The sequence below is a fragment of the Myodes glareolus genome, chromosome 1, assembly GCF_982192425.1.
Source record: "Myodes glareolus chromosome 1, mMyoGla1.1, whole genome shotgun sequence".
Taxonomy (NCBI): Eukaryota; Metazoa; Chordata; class Mammalia; order Rodentia; family Cricetidae; genus Myodes; species Myodes glareolus.
In genome coordinates, this window is record NC_142026.1 from 142,244,207 (window position 1) to 142,269,937 (window position 25,731).

General features: G+C 43.4%; 1 long non-coding RNA gene and 1 other non-coding gene across 4 annotated transcripts; both read right to left on the bottom strand.

The window, feature by feature from the left end:
* LOC125392025 (uncharacterized) lies at positions 1-25,609 on the bottom strand. Of its 3 annotated transcripts, XR_015734729.1 has the most exons (5): positions 25,030-25,609; positions 18,699-18,777; positions 3,818-3,964; positions 3,477-3,595; positions 1-1,696 (listed from the first exon to the last, which is right to left on the bottom strand). It is a non-coding gene; the product is annotated as an uncharacterized LOC125392025 (long non-coding RNA). The 3 variants fall into 3 exon arrangements; XR_015734726.1 differs by having other exon boundaries at positions 1-3,595; XR_007229371.3 differs by lacking the exons at positions 1-1,696; positions 3,477-3,595; positions 3,818-3,964 and adding an exon at positions 11,663-14,555.
* Positions 11,691-11,751, bottom strand: LOC125392455 (small nucleolar RNA SNORD43). Its single transcript, XR_007229531.1, has one exon. It is a non-coding gene; the product is annotated as a small nucleolar RNA SNORD43 (small nucleolar RNA).
* Positions 25,610-25,731: the final 122 nt, after the last annotated feature.

The window sequence follows — 25,731 nt, forward strand, 5'->3', positions numbered from 1 at the left end:
CACTTCTGCAGAAAAGCTTTAATGCCCCTTGGGAGAGCGAGCATCAGCCAACATGGTGAAGACCCAGATATGATGGAACCCATCCCTTATATAGGAAACAGACCCTGCTTCGGACGTGTCACTCTTGGATTGGTCCGCTGCTCCCAGTCCCAGGTGATGCCTCGGGAGTAGGCGGGGACTCAGTGGGAAATTACCGAGCACATGTGCGTTCACCTGGCGGTGAAGCCGGATGTCAGCGCCATCTTGATGATGGAGGATGTGGCTGCGGCCTTCTACATCTCCCCCTAATTTTACTTCTTTGCAGAAAGGCAACTCCCTCAGAAGGTAAAGATAGAGGTCGCACTTCCCAAAATAGAAGCATTAAAATGGGCTTACACGGAATCTGCCCCTAGGCTCATGACACCTGGAACTTATCCGGCCTGCCCTCTGCCATTTTCCTGGGAAAGGGAAATATATGGCAGGAAACCCTTATGTAGAGCGACTTATCTCTCAGAGAGGGCCATTCTCTGTGCGATGCTTTTCAGCTCGACAACCTTCAGGGCTAGCTAAGCCAAGCACTCCACCCTGTGCCATGGACCACAGTCCTAGGGGTGCAGGAGCTGGTTGGCTTAAACCTTATTGCTTTAACATAGATAACCACATATAAGCAGAGGCTCCCTGTTCCAGGGCAGCCAGCGCTGGTGCAGATAACCATTTTGTCCCTATGGCTTTGGGATTTGAGTCAGCAGACCATCCAGAGGAGAAACACTATTCCATAGCGTAGGACCGTTCCAAAACACTTCTGCCCCCACCCATTCTTTGAAGTAGGGGATGAAGGACATGATCCAGGACTGGAATCCTTTGGCCAGGCTTATGTCCACTCGCGTGGAGTTGATTGTCACGATGGACCGTCTCAAGGAGGACAGCAAATCATCAAAATTCTCCTGCAAGATACAAAGACAATTCTCGGGACAAGTTAGCCACTTTTATAAAGTTCTCATATGGTACACTGGTCACACATAAGGCTGGAGTTTTCCATTTACAGCCCAATTGGGCAAGCTGCCATAAGATATCCACCTGTTCTTTATTCTACCTCTAATAGATGTATCTATGGTAGCCTGTTGATCCAGGGCTGTAGCCACTGTGGTAGATAACTGATTGAGGGTCTCTGTTTTCCATGGTATAGGCTGTGCTGCCATTTAAAAAATGTATAATGAACAGAGCATCGGGGGCAGTTCCTTTATTATTCCCCCTTTTTTCAATTTTAACAAGAACTGGTAAGTCCTCCAGTCCAATTACCTAGAAGATAACTAGACAATTGCTTAATAATCTGGGATTGCAGGGGCACAACTCTCCAGCTGTATCAAGAAGTTTGTAGTATCTAATTTTTAATTTGAATAACCATGGCATTTTGTAACCTGTCTTGAAGATACCCATAGTGTTTAGCAGAAATAACTGACAGGATAAGGGAAACTGATAGCAAGCAATAACTGACAAAACAAGGGGAAAATCCAGCAGCATAGCAATGGCACAGCAACAATAACATTGCAATGTACAGCAACAACAGCACAGCAATAACTGACAGACCAAGGGCAGGAGCTGGACCATCCGTCAGGAACTCGCCAGCTCCGCAGCAATCAGGCCAGACAGCTCCATAGCAGAGGCTTTGTCCTCAGGCCTCTGGACAGATGAATCCACAGCATGAATAGTAGCATTCCTAGAAAAAAAACATAAACAAACTCTTCTCCCAAAATAACATTTGAGAGTATTAAAAAACTCAGTGTAAAAATTTAGCACAGTCAGTACTGGAAGTAGGCTGGTCTTGAACTTAGAGACCTATAGGTCTCTGTTCCAAAGAGCAATCTTGTTTGCCTGTGCCATTACAGCAGGCCTTAGAATTAAACCATTTTAAATCTGGCACAGATGAGATTATTGTTTCAAAAATATGAGAAAACCGTTTTCCTGTTTTCAGCCTGGAGTCCTAAGATGACGTGGCCATTGGGGAACCCATATGGGGATCTCTGTTTTTTACGGTATGGGCCGTGCTGCCCCAGTGGCGCCTAGGAAAAACCCAGGCCCTGTTTGTTGATATAAGGTTTAGGATTTATTGGCTCCTGTATTCCTTGCCGGTATGGTGGCCTTGGGTTCCAGAGCCCACCCGCCATCCAAGGGCTGTGCACGGCCCTGGGCCTGTTCGCTGCGCGGATCCCCGTGTCCCAGGCCAGGAAGTGGCGGCTCCACCCCCAGGCGCCCCTGCCTTCCCTGTGGGGCTAGCCTAGTTCTCTGAGGCTGTGTTGGTGGCGGAGTGTGGCGGGAGCCGACACACAGACCGAGGCGGCACAGGCGGCAACATCTCAAGGTCCGCGCCAGAGCCTGCGGCTCAAGGGGCCGATGGGAGAGGCAGCGACCAGGGCCGCTTCCCTACTAGCCAACTCTCAACACCTGTGCCACAGCAAAAGCGGCTGTAAACTCTCACAGATCCAGCCAACGACCCAATCACCCCAAAATCCAAGGGCCCTTCGCATCCACCTCCCTGCGGATCCTGAAACACCAGACAAGCCAAGCGTACACACAGCAATCTTTCAGGAGAACTTGAGTTCTTAAAATGCTAAGCAGTTCTTAAAAACTTAAGTCGCACTATGTAGATGTAATATGGTACTGCCTGTTTACTGCGTCTAAACCTTAATTGCGCTTTTATTATGATAAATACGACCAGTCCTGCCTGAAGTTAGCATCGTTTAGCATAGCCAAATGGAATCAGAGCCATTTTAGCCTCAGAGACCCTCACAGTTTTAGGTACATTGCAAGGTACAATTAGGTACAATTCTGGCCTGGCAGCTTGTGGCACCACTCTCATTCTCGGTACTGCTGTGACACCCTCCAGGCCAGGCACCAACTGAGCCGGCGCAACGTGCCCCCCACCATAGCCACCGAGCAAAGCTCAGCTCCAGCCATAGCTGCACCCATTCCGAGCCCAAACCGGTGTACGGAGCAAAGCAGAACTCAGAGAAGCAGGTTTGCTGCTCTGCAACCACTGAAAGGACCTCATTTAATCTTTTAGGGAATTTGGGTGTTGTTAGTTTCTCTGGCTGCTTCCTGCTGTTATTGGGCCGCTGCATTTTAGGGGTAAACACTACAACATTTCAGGAGGTCTCGGTGATTCAAACCACGTGGATCTCAAGCACATATTTAGGTTTCCATCCTCCGTGGAGGCGAAAACAGAGTCTCTCCTCCAAAACATCATATTCTTAAGCCCATGTTTTAAATTTAAGCTACCTTTTTTAGCAGTTCCTAAATTCAAATATCTTTCTCCTGTCCAGTACATAAAAAACAACATGAACAACATAACATAAAGCTTTTGACCTTGTAAATCAGCCTTCTCCCCCATTTTTACTTTCTTAGAATCACTGGGGGGTCCTTTTTAACTTATCTGAGTGTGCGCACAACCTCCCACTGCTGCTCAGTTTCTGATATGCTCTCTGGACTTTAGAGCGTACCTCTCTAAGCATGCATGCCTGCAGTTCTGAATCCTCCTTGTGTCCAAGGGGTCCCCGGCGGTGCAAAGTTCTTCTTTTTCCCGGGTTTCGGCACCAGATGTCCCGCGCTACCGTCTCGCCTGCAAGAACCACGCAGGACACATAGGACACTTCTGCAGAAAAGCTTTAATGCCCCTTGGGAGAGCGAGCATCAGCCAACATGGCGGAGACCCAGATATGATGGAATCCATCCCTTATATAGGAAACAGACCCTGCTTCGGACGTGTCACTCTTGGATTGGTCCGCTGCTCCCAGTCCCAGGTGATGCCTCGGGAGTAGGTGGGGACTCAGTGGGAAATTACCGAGCACATGTGCGTTCACCTGGCGGTGAAGCCGGATGTCAGCGCCATCTTGATGATGGAGGATGTGGCTGCGGCCTTCTACATTAGTGGTATCCTACATCCCCTTCCTTAGAGAGCTCTCATTTCGCCTTTCCTGCCACATGCATCCTGTCGAGAAGAGAGCTAAGATGAAGATGGGGAGGGAGCAAGGAATTTCGTCTCTACGTGTCTGGGTGTGCCGCTGTCCCAGTTCTTCCACACGCTCGGCAACCCTGAAGCTCTCCCAACTTTGTTGTCTGAGAGGTTTTTGGTTTTTGGTTTTTTAGGTTTTTTGAGACAGGGTTTTTCTCTGTAGTTTTGAAGCCTGTCCTGGAACTAGCTCTTGTAGACCACGCTGGTGTCGAACTCACAGAGATCCGCCCGTCTCTGCCTCCTTAGTGCTAGGATTAAAGGCGTGCACCACCATTGCCTGGCAGTCCAAGAGCTTTTAACCGAGCTAGACATCTAGAGCTCCCTCCCTGTCCTTTAATCCTGTGGACCCTTGGTCTTTCTGAGATATTTAAGGACCTACCCTAGGTCACTTCACCAGCGTGAACTCAGAAATGAACTAAAGGATGCTGTATGAGCTTATGTTTGAGCCTGTCCTCCAAGGGTTTATATTGAAGTTCCACCTCCACTGTGAGGCCCTAAGAGGGGGCAAACAATCCAACTATGAGGCTTATAGGCGGGACCTTTGGGAAGTCATTAGTATTAGGTAAGGTCATAAGGTCATTTGAACAGAACCTCCATGACTAGATTCTGGTGGTTTCATAAGAAGAAAGACAAGCCTACCTTAGGAGACACAAGCACATTCCCTTTCTTTTCAGGAAGAAGGCCATGATCAGATGTGGGTCCTGGGACCTCTATCACTGTGAGCTAAATTAACCTCCTTTCTTTGTAAGTTGCCCTGCTCCAAAAGTTTTCTTATACATGAAAATCAGACTAATCGAGGGGCTCTTTATGAATAGTCAGACCCCTTGAACAGTCATACAAGTCCAAGGGTTCTGTGAAAGAAACCAGAGAGGAAAAGTGCACACTTATTTCATATGATAGCACAAATCCCAAAGATTAAGATAGATGGAGTTTGGTCATTAGTTCAGAGCTGTCCCATTGTTAATGACAACTCCAATACATACAGCATTGGAATCCTTGGCAGAATGTGGTCACAAAATTACTAAAACTTTGATAGGAGAGGATATTGAATACCTTGGAACTGTAGTTACAGGTTTATCTGATGTGAGTGTTGGGAACCAAACCCAGGTCCTCTGATAGAATAGCCAGAGCTCTTTCCCACTGAGCTGCCTCTCCAACCCCTGCCCACCTACCTTTCATATCAAAACATCACGCTTCCTCAATGATCTGACCTTTTTAACTTAGTCTACAATGAGTGGTCCCTTCTTCCTAGGAAGACCCTAGAACTTCTTGCGCATTCTTTAAACTGGGACAAGATGGTTGAGTGGGAAAGCAGGGGCAAACGGCCATCCCTGTGCAGACTAGCTAGCAGTACTGTGTTTGCTATGAGCCCATGGGGGCCTCACCTCTGCAATTGCAGAGAATACTTGGTCTTCTTTGGCTTTTTCTCTCTCCTTGCTCTCCATTAGACTACAGAAACTTTAAATGAACTATGAAAGGTATTCTGGCCTGTGTGGGCACCTATTTGCACGTTCACATAAACCTCTGCCCCACCCCCAAACATGTATACATAAATAATAAAATAAGTCTGGCAGTGGTGGCTCACACCTTTAATCCCAGCACTTGGGAGGCAGAGGCAGGTGGAGCTTTGAGTTTGAGGTCAGTATGGTCTACAAAGTGAGTTCCAGGACAGCCAGAGTGGTTACACAGAGAAACCCTATCTTGAAAAACCAATAAATAAATAATAAAATACATATTTTTAAGAAACTAAAATATTTTAGAACAGAAATTTGGGGCTACAGTATTATTTAGAGGAAAGCATATTATCAATATGTGTGTAAGTCAAGAAAAACCTTACTGCCTGGAAATGGGCTATGATCAATTACCATTCCATAAAATGTACAGTTTTTGTTTTTAAAGAAATGTGTCTGTAACATGACGGGGCTGGCTTGTTGGGGTATCTCTCCCTCCCAGTACCCCACAACCGGCAAGCAACAAAGAAAATCACACACAAGACTCCATAAGATTATAACAAGCAAGTAAACCCCAGAAAATCACACACAAGACTCCATAAGATTATAAAGCTGATTGGCCCATTAGGTCAGGCTACTTATTAGCTCTTATAACTTATGTTACCCCATTATCCTTATCTACGGTAGCACATGGCTCAGTACCTTTTCCAGTGAGGCAGCTTACATCTTTCCTCTCTGGTGGTCTGGGCAGAACTGCAGAGGGAGCTTCCTGCGTCCCGGAATACTCCCAGTCTCTTTGCTCCACCCCTACTTCCTGTCTGACTTTCCCACCTATACTGCCTGCCTGGTCAATCAGCGTTTTATTAAAATATGATTGACAGAATACAGACAATTCTCCCACACCATGTGTCTTTACAGAAAATCCTTCAGTGTCCTTTGAAGCTGTTAGTTCTTTTGCTGCACTTTACAGTGTGGACACACACGGAAAAGTGTCAGCTCTTAGACCACAAGCACAAGCGCCCATCTCAAGCTTCTTGTCCCTTCAGTTTTGTGTGCCCTTCTCTGTCCACCCCAAGATCCCTAATTTACAGTCCACATTCTCTACTTCATGAATGCTACACACAGGATTTTCACTTTTAAATTAGAATTAAGCCAATAATTTAACATATGAGTTTTAAAATGGATGCAATAAAATTCCAGACATGGTCAAGCCTTCAACCGTTTAACAGTTAAAAACCCTAATTAAGGGATCAGATTGTTTTGAAACATATACAATGAGGAACAACAGCCCATGCCTCTCTCTTCTCTTTCCATTTCCCAGGTGCAAACACGTTTTAAAAGCTGTTTCTTTTGCTAGAAATTTCCATGTTTCCAAATAATATAGTCTAAGAGTTTTTTTCTTAATTTATACTACTCTTGACTTTTTGTAAAAAGAGGATTTTTTTTATTAATCAGGTTGCATCAGCTGCTAGCAATTGTAGTCCCAAGGTTGACTATTGAGAACCACACTGTTTTTAACAATTAGAACCACAGAGTTCATTCTATGCTGAGGACCAGCTTCTGCGGGCAGCCCAGACACCCTTCTTTATTGTTTCTGAGTTCTTACCACCTCTGTGCTGCATTCCACTGGTAGAATGGCTTTCTAGTGAGGGCACAAGAGATGTGACAGTTCTTGGATTTACAAAGACACATAGGATATCAGTGGGGAGAGGGCTCATGTTCTGCTATTGTTGTTTTTTCCTTTAGTTCTTTTCTCCTTTCTCCCTTTTCTTTTCCTTCCTTCCTTCTTCCTTCCTTCTTTTCTTTCTTGTCTCTATGTAGCTATGGCTATCCTGGATCTTGCTCTGTAGACCAGACTGTCCTTGAACTCACAGAGATCCACCTGTCTCTGCCTCCCAAGTGCTGGGATTAAAGGTCTGCATCACCACTGCCTTTTCTTTATTTTTATTACCTTATATTATTTTAAAGATTTTCATTTATTTTTATTTAATGTATATGATTGTATGTATATATATACAGTTACTACAGAGACCAGAAGATGTTGGACCCCTGGTATGGGAAGTCCTTCTGTATATGTGTTGCTTTTATTGGTTAAGGAATAAAGAAGCTTCTTGGGCCAATGACAGGGTAGAATAGAGCAGGGCGGGAATTCCAAGCAGAGATAGAGGAGAAAAGAATGTGGAGTCAGAGAGATGCCATGTAGTTGCTATAGGAGACAGATGCCTTGTGGCCATACAGGGAATAATAGAAATGGGTTAAGGTGTAAGAACTAGCTAGGAGTACACTAGAGACATTGGCCAAGCAGTGCTGCAGTTAATACAGTTTCTGTGTGATTATTTCGGGTCTGGGCAGCTGGAAAACAAACATCCTCCAACTACAGATCCCCTGGAAATGGAGCTGTTATGTAATTACTGGGAACTGAACCTGGGTTCTCTGCAAGAGAGGCAAGTACTATTAACTGAGCTCTCCAGCCTCTTACTTTATTATTTATTAATTAATTTACTTAGAAACAGGGTCTCACGGTATATGCCTGGCTGACCTAGAACAGAGATTTGCCTGCCCTGCCTCCCAAGTGCCAAGATCAGAGCTGTGTGCCACCACACCCAGCTTTCTTAATTGAGACATAGTCCAAACTGGCCTCAGTGACCAGTGAAATTGAACTCTTGATCTTCTTTCACCTACTAAGTACTAGTTTACAGACCTGAGTCACCACATGGAGCCCTGCCCTCTGATCTTCTTTTCTCTCTTAGTTAATAACTCCAAACTAGTTATGAGCCCATTCATTAACTGTCACCTACGGTGTAAGGAATGTCATTAATTTATTGTTATAGACATACCCATAAGTTTATTAGAATGGCAAAGGGTTTGGCTTACTACAATTGAGTAATTAGTTCAACCAATCTGACTATATGACATGACCTATGCTATAGAGGGAAGGAAGGTGGATGTTGGATTAACAGCATCAGCTTGTACTGCAGGCATTACCATCCACTTGGGATTTCCATCCTACATGTTCTACTGTGTACCATGTCTGCCACTAGACGATATGATTTATCTTATAAAAATAATGTCAGAAATAACTGGCTGTGCTTACATTATGATAATCATGAAAGAGACAAGAAGAGGGTCCTGTCATTCTGTGCTGTCTGGAAATGTTATGCTGCACTTGTAGCTTTGTTTCTTTCCAAAAAATGTTGCAGCCGGGCTGTGGTGGCACACGCCTTTAATCCCAGCACTTGGGAGGCAGAGGCAGGCAGATCTCTGTGAGTTCAAGGCCAGCCTGATCTACAAGAGCTAGTTCCAGGACAGGCTTCAAAGCCACAAAGAAATCCTGTCTCAACCCCCCCCCCCAAAAAAAAATGTTGCAAAGCTGACATTTTTCCTGAAACAGGGTCTGACTGTGTATCCCTGGCTGGCCTGGAACTCAATACTGGCTTGAAGAGGAAGACCTTCCCCAAGTAGAAAAGGCTTGTTCTTCAGTCAGGGATATACAAGTAGTTGCCTTACCTACGAGAACATCCAAGCAACAAAACTGACTTTAAAGATAATCTTGACTTTTGTAAAAGTCTCTGTAGTGTAATGTTTCACGGTACCAGTTTCTCATGGAGCTTACTCATGCATGAGGCAGTAGGCAAGAAACAAGACAAGTAAAACATGGTAACTGTAAGTCATCATCATTAATATAAAGAAAATAAATGAGATAGCGAGGAAAAGTAATGGGGAAAGGGATCCCTAAGGGAGGGACATCTGGCCTGAGGCCTGAAGGAATCACCAAAAACCCCACATGGCAGGATCTGAGAAAAGCATTCTAAGCACAGACAAAAACCAGAGCCAAAGCCAGCAGAGGAAAACAAGAAACAGGAGTGTGGCAGAAAGAAAGCCAACTGACTGGAACATAATGAGTTCAGGCAAACTATAGGGGAGAGGACTTTGGAGTCAGACCAAGATGAGATCACTCGAGCTCCTGTAAGACCCAGTGCAAAGGAGGTGAGAGAATCCTGAGGGTGCTAGGCAGTGAAGAAATATGAGTTGCCTGGTGTCTTTAAATACCCTGTCTTATAGGTTAGCAATGGGATGGGAGAAGAAGCAGAAACAGAACAAGTGGAAATATAAAAAGCAGGCAACATCCTGCCTTCACGCTCTTCTATATACTATTTTTTCCCTGGGCCACACTATCTTTCTTTAACTTTATTTATATTTATTCTTTGTGTCTTTTACATCAAGCCTCTGGATCCCATTTCTTCCCCATCTCTTTGTATCTGCCCTCTCAACACCCTCCTCAAATAGAATAAAATTGAAGAGGAAAAACAAGAAAAGAAGAAAAAAGGAAAATAGAAGCTGTAGTGTGGCTCAGTGAGTCATGCAGTAAACCTTTTTTGGACAACATTATCTTTTTTTCCCCCCAGTTTTGAGACGATTTCTCTGTAGCTTTGGAACTTGTCCTGGAACTAGCTCTAGTAGACCAGGCTGACCTCGAACTCACAGAGATCCGCCTGCCTCTGCCTCCCGAGTGCTGGGATTAAAGGCGTGTGCCACCTCCGCCCGGCAGACTATACAATCTTTTAGCAATGGTTTTATTTTTCTTTAAAATTTTATTTGATAGGCGAGCTCAGCCAATCACATTCTGTCTGTGAGGCGTGTTGCCCTAAGGCAAAAGTTTACCTATCAACCTGGAGGGTACATTTCCCCTGCCCTCTCTCTCTAGCCTGGATTCAGCATTCCAGACAGTTGGGATTCTGGTGTAAGTTTTTCCTTCTGTTTTATTAAAGCTGTATCTTTTGTAAGATAGTCTGGGGACCTTTAATTACTGATCGTACTGCATCTTCATTTATTTAATTTAAAAATTTCATATATATGTGCATCAATTTCCCCCTTCACCTTCCAAGTTCCCATGTCTTTCCCACTTCCTCTCAAATTCATGGCCTCTTTTTCTTCAATTAACAGCCCATAATAAACAAATTTTTAAAAATTTAAATTGGCTGTTGATTTGCCTATGAGGTCATACGTGATCAGATGTGAACAGGGTAGTTGCACTTTCTCTCATTCCCTTCAAATGCATTTCTTTTATACATTTATACATACCAATAACTTTTGAAGATCATGTAAACTCAGCTCTTATTTTTTTGAAATTTGGTTACTAGCGTATATGAAATAGTAATTTTGTACAATTTTTTATTTATGTTGCTCTGAGTAAATGATATTAACTAGTCAGAAAGAAAGGTGACCTACAATAACAAATATAAGGAAAACATAAAATCAAATTGATTTAAAATTTTAAAATTATTTTTCATTTTATCTTCTATATGAAATCTACATGAAATTCACCTGCTTCTGCCTCCCAAGTGCTGGGACTGAAGGCGTGTGCCACCACCACCTGGCCCTCCTGTCTTCTTGAAAGACTCTCAGGAGTGCTCTGCTTTGCGTCGTCCTGTTTATTAAATCTGGATTTACTAATTCGGTCTGAGTTGGTTGAGGATTGCATGGGTGGCTGGAGGAATCCAGCAATGGGGGAGGGGACCCAATACTGACGGGTATTGGGTTAATAATAATAATAATTAGTAGGTGAGCTCTCAACCTCTCGCTAGCCTGTCATAGAACAAGCCCTCCCTGCCCTTGTACCATTGCAAGTGTACCCCTTCCTGCCTTCCCTCTAGTCTTCCACAAGGTCCGACTGCATCCCAGTCTAGTCCTGAGAAGGTCTTTGACCACACTGCTACCTTCCTCCTAAATATGTTTGTCTTTGCTTTGAAATAACTCTTCCTCTTATTAAAATTATTCCAGTTTCTAATCATATTTCATTAGTTACCTTTTTACTCTTCTTTCTCTTCCCTCTAAAGAGAATGTCATTTCCAAGTGAGAAAAAATATTGTATCTGAACATTATTTTCCTAATTTCTAGTCTGAATGCTAACACAAAGTGTAGGGAATCTCTGCCCCGTCTCACTCTTCTATTCCAAACCCTTTCCTTCTTAGAAAGCTCAAAGGGTGGCTCCTCTCCCAGAACTTCTCAGGACTCTGTCTACAGAGTACTTAAGTTCCTGTCCCTAGAGGTGCCATGTGATTTCTCCCTTTCTGATTCTTCGAGATCACCTGGGAGTGCTTTGCTCATTAAACCTGTACTTTTAATTTGGCCTGATCTGACTTTTTGCATTGGTGGAGAAACCAATTACCAGGATTCAAAAATACTTATCAAAAATACCTTGTCTCAAAAAGCCAAAAGACTGTTTGTGTGTGTGTGTTATTTTATTTATTTAATTAATTTGACAATCAGCACAGAGCTTCTGTCTGCCTGTCGGAAGGTTCATCATCTGTGGTTGTTATTTTTTAAACCTAGCCCAACAAGAACATAAACTGTGTCCACCTGGAATGGGGTAGTGTGCAAACAAGCTGCTGGAATCTTCTACGGCATGAGCTCACTGAACTGCTTCTAACCAGTTATTAGACAATCTGGTCGTGCTTGTGTGCTGGTTTGAATAGGAATAGCTCAAATTGGCTCATATGTGTAACTGTTTGGTCTCCAATTGATTGAACTCTCTGGGGAGGATTGGGAGGTGTGGCCTTATAGGAGGAGGTGTGTCATTGAGGGTGGGTGCTGAGGTTTCAAAAGTCCATCCATTTCCAGTTAGTTCTCTTTCTGCCTTGTTCTTCTGGATGAGAATGTAAGTTCTCGGCTCCTGCTCCAGCACCATGACTCTCTGCCATGTTCCCTGCCACAGTGGGAACTGATCCTCTGGAACTGTGAGTCCCAGGAAGTTTCTCCTTCCGTAAATTGCCTTGGTCATGATATGTCTTTCTACAGCAATAGAACAGTACCTAATACAGTTTGATTTGGATTCCCTTTTGTAGGGTCTTTCAGGGTTACTCCTGAGAACAGATATTACAGATCCTCATCTGGAAAAAGGCATCCACTTTTGTCTGGCGAAGAAACTTCCCTATTGGAGGATGGATGGGATCCGCATGAGGAGAAAGACTGTGATCTGCAGACTTTGGGCTCTGAGGGCACACAAGCATTCTATTGTGGGGACTGCCTGTCAGTTTTCTTTTACGGAGATCCTTTTGTGTTTAACTAATGCTTAAGACCATAGTGGATTGGGTTTCACCGTGAGTTGTCAGTTCTTCAGGACTTTTGTTTCTTAGCAACAGCTGGGCCCCTACCCTTCCACATTGTTCTCTGTTGCAGCCTCCAGTCAAATAAGAGAATAAGTGGGCATGGCAGCTTGACCTTTAGTGATATCTTTATACACAATGGTGCGTTCTGGGCCTGGTGGCTACTGGTGGTGAAAGAATCACCCTATTTCTGTGAGGCAGACTCAGGGAGGGGCAGTATAAGATGCTTTGGAGGGACCGGAGGAACTGGGGTGGTTACATTTGAGACTCTGTTACTACCTTAAGCACTCAAATGTAAAGGGCAATACTGGAAACAGTGTGGTAAAAATTTCTGTTATAATTCAGTATACCTATCTCATTTCTTGTCTGGCCTTACTTGCTCAGACCACAGGTGATGGGCACAAAAGAGAGCTGATAACTGTCAAATCGGCCAAATTTGGCAACTTGCTCTATGTGATGGTTATTTTTTGGCTGTCAACTTGACTACATGTGAAATAAACTAATGCCCAAGCAGCTTGGCATACACACCTGTGAGGGATTTAAAAGAAAATCATTTGCAGTGGGAAAAACTACCCTAAGTTTTTGGCCATACCTTCTGGTGGCAGCCTATATACAGGACAGGGAAGAAGGAAACTTCTGCTTTTTTTGCCTGCTTGCCCTCACTGTCTCTGGCAAGTTCATTCCTTCACTTGTATTAAAGCCTACTTCATTAGGACTCTGATATATACTGAAGAACAGCTGAGACATTCAGCCTTTTGACTGAGTAACTATTGGATTCTTGAACTATCCACCGGGAGACAGCCACTGTCTGTGGTCGGACTAGCCAGACCACAGGTTGTAAGATACTCTAAGTGTGTGTGTGTGTGTGTATGTGAGATCTATCTATCTATCTATCTATCTATCTATCTATCTATCTATCTATCCTATCTAGTCTATGTTCTCTCAGTTCTGTTTCTCTAGAGAACCCATGGTGTGGGAAGTCCTTTTGTATATGTGTTGATTTTATTGGTTAATGAATAAAGAAACTGCTTTGAGCCTATAGCAGAGCAGGGCAGAACAGAGCTAGGTGGGGAAAACTAAACTGAATGTTGGAAAAAAGAAGGCCAATTCGGGAGAAGCCATGTAGCCTCTGCCGGGGACAGACACAGGCCAGAACCTTGCTAGTAAGCCACAGCCACGTGGCAATACACAGATTAATGGAGAAGGTTAGTAGAATATAAGAGCAAGCTCGATATATGCTAAGCTATTGGCCAAACAGTATTGCAAATAATATGGTTTCTGTGTGATTATTTCATTGTCTGGGTAGCCAGGAATGAACAAGCAGGCTCCTACAACAAACCCTGATTAATACACCCCACTTTCTCCTGAAAACCTTGTTTAGAATGTATTTCCTTTTTAGGTACATTTTGAAACTTAGTATTTAGTAACCCAAACTTTTGAAAGTTTTAAAAATATTTGGCTACTTTATAATCTGAGCTCTAAGCCACTTGGGGTAAAAAATTGCTACTGCAAAACACACTAAATTCTCACCTTATAATGAGAAGTCTGTATATCCCTCCCCTTCTCTTGATTTGACCAGTTACTTTCTCTGTGGTTTGTATCCCATTTCCACTCACAGCCACTTAAACTCACGGCTTTGCTGTTGCAATCAGCAGAAAAGCACTTTGCTGAAGCCAAGATGTGAAATTCTATTATAAGGACGAGTTATGACAAATAACTCAAAGATGAGAGCAGACTAACTTCTCAAAGGACGGAGATCAGGAACTGAGGCAACTATTAGATTGTGTTTGATATGTGCTGAATGACAGCACAGACTTAAGTTAAAGTGCTTGGGTTTAGTCAACTACCACATGTCCTTTATGCAAATTCCTCATCTTCCTGAGGTGCAAGGGAGAGGAGATTGCATCATCTTCTTAGAGCTGTAGAACCAAGGCATGGCCTGTAATGCTCTCCTCTTCCACACAGACTGTTGATGGGGTTTCTGTCCTTCCTGGTCCTGCAGCAGTTCAACTCCAAAGAAACACACAGAAACTATATTAATTACAAACTGTTTAGCCTGTTATCTCAGCCTTATTATTAACTAGCTCTTACAACATAAATTAACCCATAATTCTTGTCTATGTTAGCCACTGGCTTGGTACCTTTTATCAGTGAGGTATTCTCATCTTGCTTCCTCTGTGTCTGGGTGGTGACTGCAGACTGAGCCTTTCCTCTTCTAAGTCTGGTTACCCTGCCTATACTTCCTGCCTGGTTACTGGCCAATCAGCATGTTATTAAACCAATACAAGTGACAAATCTTACAGCATACAAAAGCATTGTCCCTCAGCAACAGACCGTGATTCTCCACATGCTCCATGCTCTCACACAAGGAGGCCCTGGCCTAAGTTTATGTGTTTCTAGTTCAAACAACCAACTACCTGACAAACATTTCTCAAGCCTAATTTTGTGTTTTCAAGACAACCCATTTGATCCAGGTAGGGCCAATAGTTCATCTAACAGAAGTCAGAGGTATTTGGTCTTTTAGTTCCTATGCTGTTGCTGGGTCTGAACTCCGAATGTGTGTAGACATTTCTTAGTGAGAAGGTGTCAATCAGGCTAAAATCCCCAAAGAAAAGCTTTCTATTTGTCCCAAGTCACTTATACCTCTTTTTATAATCACAAAAATACTCCCCAAGTAATTGACTTGTTGGATGTCATTTAACTAACAACAGAAGGAGGTGGTAGGCAAAGCCTGCTCTAAATCCAGTATTTCTTTTCTTTAAACAATGCTTTAGCTACATATATTTCTTGCATGTATCCAAGCATGTAAGATGGAAGATTTGAAGTAGTTTAAAATTGGCTTTTATGTTTACTTTTAGTTTTTAAAATAAAGGGAATAGTCAGTTACATTTCAGAGAAGGCTTCTGACCAAAGCAACTTATAAAAGAAAAGCATTTCGTTGGAGGTTTGCTTACAGTTTCAGAGAGTTAATTCATGATCATCAGGGTGGGAAGCGTTGTGGCAGGCAGGCATGGAGATGAAGCATTTGTGGAGGGAAAAAAGCAGCAGACTGACACATTGTAGGATCTCCAGAAATGCCCTTGTCTTCAAACTACTGTATATCAGTACATTAATTCCACGAGACTCATCCACTGTGACAACCACAGATGTTTCCAGACTTTTGCTACTCATCTCTCATGGGGACAAAAACTCGTCTTCAAACTGCTGTTAAGAACCCCTGTTTGACTGGGTGGTGGAGGTGCATGCCTTCAATCCCAGCACTTGGGAGGCAGAGGCAGGTAGATCTCTGTGAGTTTCTTGTCTACTACAGCTAGTTTCAGGACAGGCTCCAAAGAGAAACCCTGTCTCGAAAGACCAGCAAAAACAAAAACAAAACCCCAACTGTTTGTAAGTAAAATCCTGGCCTCTTCCTACTGCATCTAAGCACTAAGTTTACTGGGGTCAGTGTAGTCATTATGAGAGTGACATCAGTGTTTCTCAAGACTAAAGGCGGTTACATTCACCTTGGGGAGTTTTAAAAGCACTTACTTGTGAGACTCTACCTCAGAGCAATGGAAAGGACTCTTTTGAGGGAGTAGGACTTGAGCAATTTATCGCAAAGACTTTCAGGTAGTTCTAATTTTTGCACAATTAACAAATATTCATGGTATACTAGTCTTTCTGGAAGTATATGCATTAGTAGGGAACTAGAGAACTCACAGAACCTCTCAGTAGTCAAGTGAGCACCTGTATTGGTTTCTTGTCTATTACTTCAACAAAGCACCAAAGCAACTTATAAAATAAAGTGTTTATCTCAGAGTCTGTGATGGCACAGCAAAAAGCATGGCAGCAGCTGGCTGGAGCTGCCATTGAGAATCAGGAGGCAGAAAAAAATAACTGGGAATGGCATGGGCTTTGAAACTTAGTGGTCCACCGCAGGGATACACCTCCGCCTAATGCTTCCCCAGCAGTCATCAACTGGGGACCAAGTATTCAAATGCCTGAGACTTACGGTGGGATCTCCTTCGGATCCCCATGTCACCCGTGTCCTGTAGCCATAACAGTGTTAGTTGTTGTTCAGTTCCTTATTCCGAAAATACAGGAAACATATTTGCCTAAACCTGCCTTAAAATTCATATATTTACTTTCTCTATTGATTGCTATGGTTTTAGCCTTGGCAGCTAATTCTTATATCCAGCTCTTCTCTCATATGTTCAATCTCATCTCAAAAGATTATTACCTGCCAGAATTAGGAATGGTGGTGCATACATACATCTGTAACCCCGGTACTCAGTAGGCTAAGGCAGGAGATCGTGAGCTTGAGGCCAGCCTGGGTTATAGGGTAAAAAACAAAGTTAGTAAAAGGAAGAAAGGAGAGGTTTGGAGAGATGGCTCAGTGGCTAAGAACAGTAGCTGTTCTTTCAGAGGAACCAGGTTCAATTCCAGCACCTGCATGACAGCTCACAATTGTCCATAACTCAAGGTCCAGGGGATCTGACACTGTCATAACACATATATGAAAGCAAAACACAAATGCACACACACACACACACACACACACACACACGGAGGGAGGGAGGGAGGGAGAGAAGAAGAAGAAGAAGAAGAAGAAGAAGAAGAAGAAGAAGAAGAAGAAGGAGAAGGAGAAGGAGAAGGAGAAGGAGAAGGAGAAGGAGAAGGAGAAGGAGAAGGAGAAGAAGAAGGAGAGGAGAACTGGGAACCGAAGAGAGAGCTCACTTGTTAATACTTGTAATACTTGCTACTCTTTAAAAGGACCTGAGTTTATTTCTTAGCATTCATGTCTAGTGCCTCATAACTGTCTGTAACTCAATCCACAGGTCTGAAGTCTTGGGCTTTCAGGTCTCCAAGAGCACCTATATTCTCGTGCATATCTCCATACACATACAAACTCAATAGACATAATTAAAAATTAAAACCAAAACTAAAAATTTCTAAAAGAATGCAAGGGAGACAGGGAGTATCCTCCTTTGATTTCTTTTGCTGTGGTAACATCCTGACAAGCAACTTAGGGGAGAAAGCTTTGATTTTACCTTACAATTCCAAATTACAACCCATTTTTGCGGGCAAGTTGAAGTGGCAGGTATTTGAGAGAGTCACGACATCGCATGACTAGCCAAGTGCAGACAGAGAGTAGATGCATGCTTGCATGCTCATTTGCTTTTCTGTGCTTGTGCTCAGCTGGCTCTCCACTCTTACATGGTTCAGAACCTCCTGATTCGTGATGGTGCCACTCACAGTGGGCTGAGTCATCCCGAACATCAATTGACTTAAGACAGCCTTGTCTCCTACCCCATGACCATAGGCCAACCCACTGCAGACAGTCTCCCACTGAGGCTCTTTTCTAGGCTATCTCAAGTTGACAATTGAAATTAACCATCACAGGGAGGGAGAGAAGGAGGGACTGGGAGAGTTATGTGCCAGGTATACCAGTTGTCTCAGCACTCAAGATGTAGTAGCAGTAGGACAGCCTGTTTGATGCTATCAAGCTAAGGCTACATCATAAGGCCGTGTCTTATCTTCATCCCCCATGCCCATGTGTGTGTGTGTGCACATGTGTGTTTTTCTGTCTTTGGAACACCTTTAGTCTTTTATCAAAGCCAATAAGTCAAAATCCTCAAAGACAAAAAAAGATGCATTCCGGGTTGAAGGGGTAGTTCAGTAGTTAAGACCACTCATTTACTGCTCTCACAGACACAGGTTCAGTTCCCAGGCTCAAATCGCAGCTCCTGAATGCCTACCACTTATGTGTGTATGCTCACATGCAGACAAAAAAGACGTATTCCCTTCCAATTAAAAGTCAAATCCTGTGAGAAATTTAGATTCATTCCATTTATTTTTCATTTACGACATTCCATTTCAGTCTATCTTATGGCCATATTGCGCAACAAAACAGTTTTTGTTGTGGTAACTGATGACCATCACGTCACTCAATCCAATGGACACTTTCCAGGTCTTGCTTCACACGACTTCACATTGGCATTTGACATTGTTTATTGACCGTTCCTTCCTTGAAGCACTTAGCCATTTGGCTTGTCTAGCATAACACCCGGGAGCTCCAGCATTTCTACCTCATCTTCCTCCACCTAGGACCTGAGCTATTCCAAAGTCAGTTTCGTGTATACTCAAGAGTTTAATCTTTCCCTATACACTTACCGGTTTTCTGTTTTGGAAGTGATGTAACCAGCTCTCTCAAACTCCGGCTGCTATGGCCTCCCAGTAGTAATAGACTATCCTGTGAAATAGAGCTAAAATAAGTCCGTTCTGCCCGAAGGAGCTTGTTCCCAGGTTCGTGCTTCCATTTAGAAGCTGCTTGGATGATTCAAGTGCAACAGAAACTCAGTAAGTACAAGACCAAATGATCTCCCAACCTTCCTATGTACTCCAAATACAGTAACACTCAAGTGAATGGATACCACTATCATCCAACTGTAAATACACAAGTAACCTCTTCCTCCTAATGCTCAGTCCAACCCCAGAAGAGAATTCTACTGCTCCTCCAACTCACTCTCTACCTCTATTTCACTATCCTGGTTCAATATGCCATTTTTTTTTTGTTTCTTTTATCTGCAAATCTTCTAATTTGGGAGCATTTTATCTACTTTGGTACACCCTAATCTTTGTTTGGGATTTATATCTAGAGTACAATTTTCAATTTACCAATCCTGTTAAGTCACCATCAAGCTAAAATCCCTTTGATGGTTTCCTATTTTCCTAGACAACTTGCTTCGTCTCTGAATAAACTTGCCTTTGTAAAGCCTCTCACTCAGTTACTGTGTCTTCTCTCAGGACTATGTATTCTAGTCCTTGATAGTGAAGGCTAATCTTCCCTGTCAGTTTGACTGCATTTAGAGTTATCAGGTAAACACACTTTTGCTTGTGTCTATAATACATTTAGAAGGAAGACTTAACTCTGAATGTGGGCAGCACTATTCCAGGACTAAGTAAAAACAAGAAAGCAAGCTATGCATCAGTGTTTAACTCTCTCCTTTCTGACTGTAGAAACAATGTAACCAATTGCCTTATATATCTGCCTCTATGTCTTTCCCACCATGATGAATACATGCAAACTGTAAACCAGAATAAACTTTTACTTCTTGAAACTGTATTTGTTAGGTAATTTGTCATAGCAACTGTCTTAGTCACTGTTCTATTGCTGTGAAGAGACACTAGGGCCAAGGCAACTCTTATAAAAGAGCATTTAATTAGGGGCTTGTTTACAGTTTCAGAGGTTTAGTCCATTATTGTCACAGCGGGGGTGTGGTTGGAGCATGGTGGCATTCATTGTGCTGGAGTGGTAGTGAAGATTACATCGTCATCTACAAGGTGGGAGAGGAACAAGAGAGGAAGGGAAGGAGGGAGGGAGGGAGGGAGAGAGAGAGAGAGAGACTGAGCCTGGCATGGTTTTTTTTTTTTTTTTTTTTTTTTGGAGCCTGTCCTGGAACTAGCTCTTGTAGACCAGGCTGGCCTCTAACTCTTGTAGATCCACCTGCCTCTGCCTCCCGAGTGCTGGGATTAAAGGCGTGTGCCACCACCGCCCGGCTTGGCATGGGCTTTTTGGTGAAACCACAGTTTCACCCCAGTGACACACCTCTTCCAGCAAGGCCACACCTCCTAATCCTTTTTAAACAGTTCCATTTGGTGAGCAAGCATTCAAATATATGAGCCTAGGGAGGTTATTATTTAAATCACCACAGCAACAGGAAAGGAATGAATACATTTGAAGATATGGTGCTGATCTGTTCACCACTGAAACACTTCTCAAACATCCTTGAAGGATACTTTTCAAGTAAACGAGGTCCATTTTTGACAAATGAGTAAGTGTGATTATAGTGGTAAATTATTTGTGTTTTAATAAATAAAAAACTCGCCTGAAGGTCAGAGAGTAAAGCAGCCACACTAGTCAGCCATACAGACCAGGGAGTCGGGGCACACACCCAGACCTAGGGAGACATAGGCAGAAGGATCTCTGTGAATTTAAGGCCAGGGCCACCCTGGGCTACACAAGATTAAGCCTAAAGCGGAAACAGAGCTCACACAAAGGTGATCCCAGCACTTGGGACCACAGGCCTTTAATTCCAGCACTAGGGAGGTGGAGACAGGGAAATGGTTGGGCGGAGAGAGGAATATGAAAGGAAAGAGACAGGAACTCAGTGGAGTGTGGGATGTGGAGTCTTCAGGATTCATGGAGACAGGATCTCACCCATTTTCAGTCTGAGGTAGAGGTAAGAGCCAGTGGCTGGCTGCTTTGCTTTTCTGATCTTTAGGTTGAACCCCAACATGTCTCTGGGTTTTTATTATTCATGCTTCATGTGATTTCTGTGGCCCCAGAATGTTTTCTCACGTTTATCTACAAAGACTGTCTTCAGTAGTCTCTTCTGTCTAATTCATCCTAATTTCTCAATTCCCAACTCACTGCGTTTTCTCCCGGGAGATTTTTTTTCTAACTAGCATTTATTACTCACATAGGGTTATGTGTTTTCTTCTATTTATATTTTGCAGTTTTGAATTCAGTGTGGTTATTTCCTGTATTAAACCCTAAACGTGTCTGGTTTTGCTCTATGGCAATTCCCTATCCCTTCGTGGAATGTCCGAGATGAAGTAAGTAGACAGAATGACTTAATATAATGCAGTATGGACAGTCTCCATACTCATGGGTCTCACAATGCAGCACAGACGCAGGATGTGCTGTCTGAACAAAAATGCTCACACAGGCTCACAGAGAGCGGCACTGTTGGGAGGCGTGGCCTTGTTGGAGGAAGTTTGTTACTGGGAGGTGGGCTTTGAGTTTTCAGAAGCCTAAACCAGGCCCAGTGACACTCTTTCTCCTGCCTGCTGGTCCGATGGTAGAACCATCTCTCTAGCACCGTGTCTGGCTGCATGGCACGATGCTTTCCACTATGACAATAATGAAATAAACCTCCGCATTGTAAGTCAGCCCCAATCAAATGTTTTCCTTTTTAAGAGCTGGCATGGTTGCCAGGGCAGTGGTAGCACGTCTTCAATCCCAGCATTTGGGAGGCCAAGTCAGACAAATCTCTGTGAGTTCAAGGCCAACCTGGGCTACACAAGATTAAACCTAAAACAGAAACAGAGCTCATACAAAGGTGATCCCAGCACTTGGGGTCACATGGCTTTAATCCCAGTACTAGGGAGGTGGAGACAGGAGTGATATGGCTGTGTGGAGAGTGGACTATAAAGCTGGACGACACAGGAGCTCAGTGCCATCTGAGGATTCATTGAGATGGGTGCAGTTTTGTAGAGACAGCAGCAGTCTGAGGATTCGTAGGGACAGGATCACCCCTTTGGTCTGAGCATTGGTAGAGGTAAGAACTCCCTAGTGGCTGGCTGCTCTGCTTCTCTGATCTTTCAGCGTTAACTATTGTATCTTTTTCTGGTATTTTATTATTAAGAACAATTAGAATTCAAGTTACAGGAGACTGTTTCCTACAGCAACCCATATCTAAAAAAGAAAAAGATTTATCAGCTAGTGAGATGGCTCAGCTAGTAAGGGCAGTTGTTGCCAAGTCTGATGACCCGAATTTGATCTCCAGGACCCAAATGATGAAAGGAAGGAATCGAATCCTTCAAGTTGTCCTCTGACCTATCCATACATATGTATATTGTAGCATGTGCACACACATACATGCACACACACAAAAATAAATGTAAGAAAAAGCTTTTAAAAAGAAAATTTATCACTCAAAATCCCCAAATATAATAACCAACATGTCTGAATTGAGATAGACATCAGGGTGTCCTAGGGAATTCTTCCAATCACACAACCACACAGATTGGAAATCACCCACAGTGGACGAGGTAGAATACAGTGCCAGGCACCGTTCTTCCCAATTCTGGAGACAGTAACTCCTACAAAATTATGATTAGAAAAGTAGAAAAAAGAAATTTACTATGCCTTAAAATTTCATAAGCCCATCAAAGAACTTTACAAATTTACACATGATATTTGGAAAATTCTTCCATTTGGCAAGGCACTCGAGTTGATGTCATAGGCTAAAACTGAAAACACCCTTAGTAGTTCAAAGTGCACCTAACACATGTGATCTACACCATACAATAACTTAGTAACACTGATACTTGAGTTTGTGTTGTCTACCTATGATCACCAAGTCTGATAAGACCTCTGAGTAGGCACTGTGATTTATAGGGAATGTCTTTAGCCCAGAAGAAGATCAAAATTCAAAAAGTTGTTCCTACAGAATATGTATCAATTCCACATGACCATGAAATCAAAATATACTAACTGGAATAATCTTAAGCTACATTCTTTAATAATAAGTAGGGAAAAGAATATATTTATTACTATAGTGACAACCATAAAATTGGAAGAGGATATCTATCTGAGATATATTTTATCATTCTGGAAGTGTTTCTCTATTTAAGAATACTGTGTGGGGGTAGGGTGGGGAAGGATCATTTTCATGTCACTGTGTTTCTCAGATTCCTGACAAACCAACTTATAGAAAGAAAGGTGTACTTTGGTTCACTGTTTGAGGACAGAGCCAAGACATAGTTCTAAGCCACACACACCCCCAGTGAGTCACTTCTTCCACTGAGGCCTTACCCACCACAGTTCCCCAACATCCCAATAGTCCAACGAAGTTTGAATCCATGAAAGAATGAGGTAGGTGCTTCAATCCTTTAATTTCCTCTGGAAATGACCTCATAGACACACCCAGTTCTAAATTTTACTTATCTCTTAGATATTTCTCAATTTAATTGCATTGACAATAACAAATCACAGACATCTATTGGCAATCTCCATTAGTATCAGAAATAAGGATTCACAAATCAATGTGCTAGAATCTGTAAATGTCATACTCTCCCATGGTGTGGGAGGTCTTTCTGTCTATGTGTTGCTTTTATTGGTTAATGAATAAAGAAACTGGCTTGGCCTATAGCAAGGTAGAAAGAAGGTGGAGTCAGAGAGAAGCCATGTAGCCCACAGGAGACAGACGCTGGGAACTTTAGCTGGTAAGCCACAGCCATGTGCCAGATACACAGATTAATAGAAATGGGTTAAATTAATATGTAAGAGTTAGCCAATAAGAAGCTAGAGCTAATGGGCCAAGCAGTGATTTAATTAATAGTTTCTGTGTGATTATTTCGAGGCTGAGCAGTTGGGAACAAACAAGCAGCCTCCTTACTACACTCCCAAAGGTCTACAAAGTGTTCCGAATGGAAATTGAATAGTAGCAAAACAACCAAACCCAAACCCCTCATGGCTGATGCTAATTTTCCGGAATTTCTGCATTTATATGCTTAGATAATCATTCTGAGGCTGTTGTTTGATGTACTAATAAAAGATGCAATTGGATTCAGTGATTGAAGACACCCCCATCAAGCTTTAGAAATCTGAGTTACATCCCTTGGAAGGTGGAAGAGAACCAACCCCTGCAAGCTGTCTCTGACCTCCAGATGTGTGCTGTGGCATACAAGCAAACACTAATAAGAAACAAAATGTAAAGAAGATTGTTTATTAAAAAAAAACCTGAGAATTTAATCATGCAGCTAACAGATATTGAAAACACATTGTTGCATTACACCCTGACCTTTAAGACCCAAACAGGTAAGACTGTTGCAATTTTTTTATACATTATATTTCTCTATATTCTTAAATCATTCTAAGATATTACAGATCAATGAAGTATATTTTTTCAAAACATAAAGCTTCGAAGTTAAAATTTTTATTAGAAATTTCCCAAATAAGTTTAAGAATTATTTGGAGAATATTATTGCAGTCAAACATTAAACCTCGAGTAGGCTTGTCAAACAAATCTAACTTCAAATAACAAAATAGGGCTGAGCGTGGTAGCACACACCTTTAATCCAGCGCTTGGGAGACAGAGGCAGAGGCAGAGGCAGGCGAACCTTTGTGAGTTCCAGGCCAGTCTGGTCTACAAAGCGAGTACCAGAACAGCCAAAGACACACAGAAAAACCCTGTCTTGAAAAACAAAGCAAAACAAAATAACTATAAACTAGGAAGTTTTAAAAATTAGCCCCTCATGGTGGGTATAACGGTAATCCCACCAACATTAAGAACAGCCTGGATCGGAGCTGTAGATTTAGGCTGGTCTTGAACTCACAGAGATGTGCCTATATCTGCCTCCCAAGTATTGGGATTAAAGGCATGTGCCTGTACCGCCCGCTAATTGTATAATGTCTTTTTTAAAAAAAGTTTTAAAATTTGCAGACCAGAAAAATGAAGTCAGAAAGAATTTTTCCTTAAAAACAAGTTAGCAAACAAAAAAATTCAAACATTTGCAAAAAAAAAAAACCCAAAAAACAAAAAACAAACAAACAAAAAGAACGGTCAGAGTGGTGGCACACGCTTGTAACCACGACACTTTGAAGGCGATAGGATTATCCCAAGCCCACCCTGGGCTACATAATAAGACGCTCTTTCAAAACTAAAAAAACGTAATAAAAACAAAATTAAAAACCATACATAGATTGCTACATCACCATGCTTGAAGAGATCCTGTTTCCAACACTGAGGCCCGCGGATACAGTAATGACAGAAACTGTCAACTAAGGTGCAGCACCTTAGACCCAGACAGTTACCAACGCCCCTCCGGTGGCCTTTCTTGTTCCAGTTCGGCGCGACACCCTTCCACTAGCCCTCCAGGGAGGCCCTGGCCAGGCAGTGTTGTAAAAGTTCTTTTATGAACCAGGCATAGGCCGCCCACACACGAATCGAGTAGCGTCACGGGATGTCAACAGCCAGCAACACTTATTTTCTCTCTTTCACTAGCGCCCCGCCCGGGAGGAGACTTAGCCGCAGGTCGCCCGGGCGAGCAACACAGCGGGAGGCGACAAGGTTGCCCAATAGCTGGGTTCCCAGGCTTCCCGGGTGACGCAGCAGCTCAGGCCGGACCCGGGGCGCACGGCGCGCGCTGCCGACAGCCACGGCAGGCCATCCCAGTGCAGCCGTGCAGAGACGGGAGCGCCCACCTCCGGGAGCCCCGCGCGACCGCGGAGGGCAGCGTGGGTCCCAGACCCGCCGGCTGCGCCCCCGCCCGAGGGGCGCGCGCCGCCGCCCGGACCCGCCCCACCCCTCCAGGTCACGCCCATTCACCCTCCCGGCCCCGCCCTCCCGGCCCCGCCCCGCGCTCGCGCGTCGGCGAAAAGACCGGGCGTGCGCGCAGCCGCCGCCACAGCCGCGCG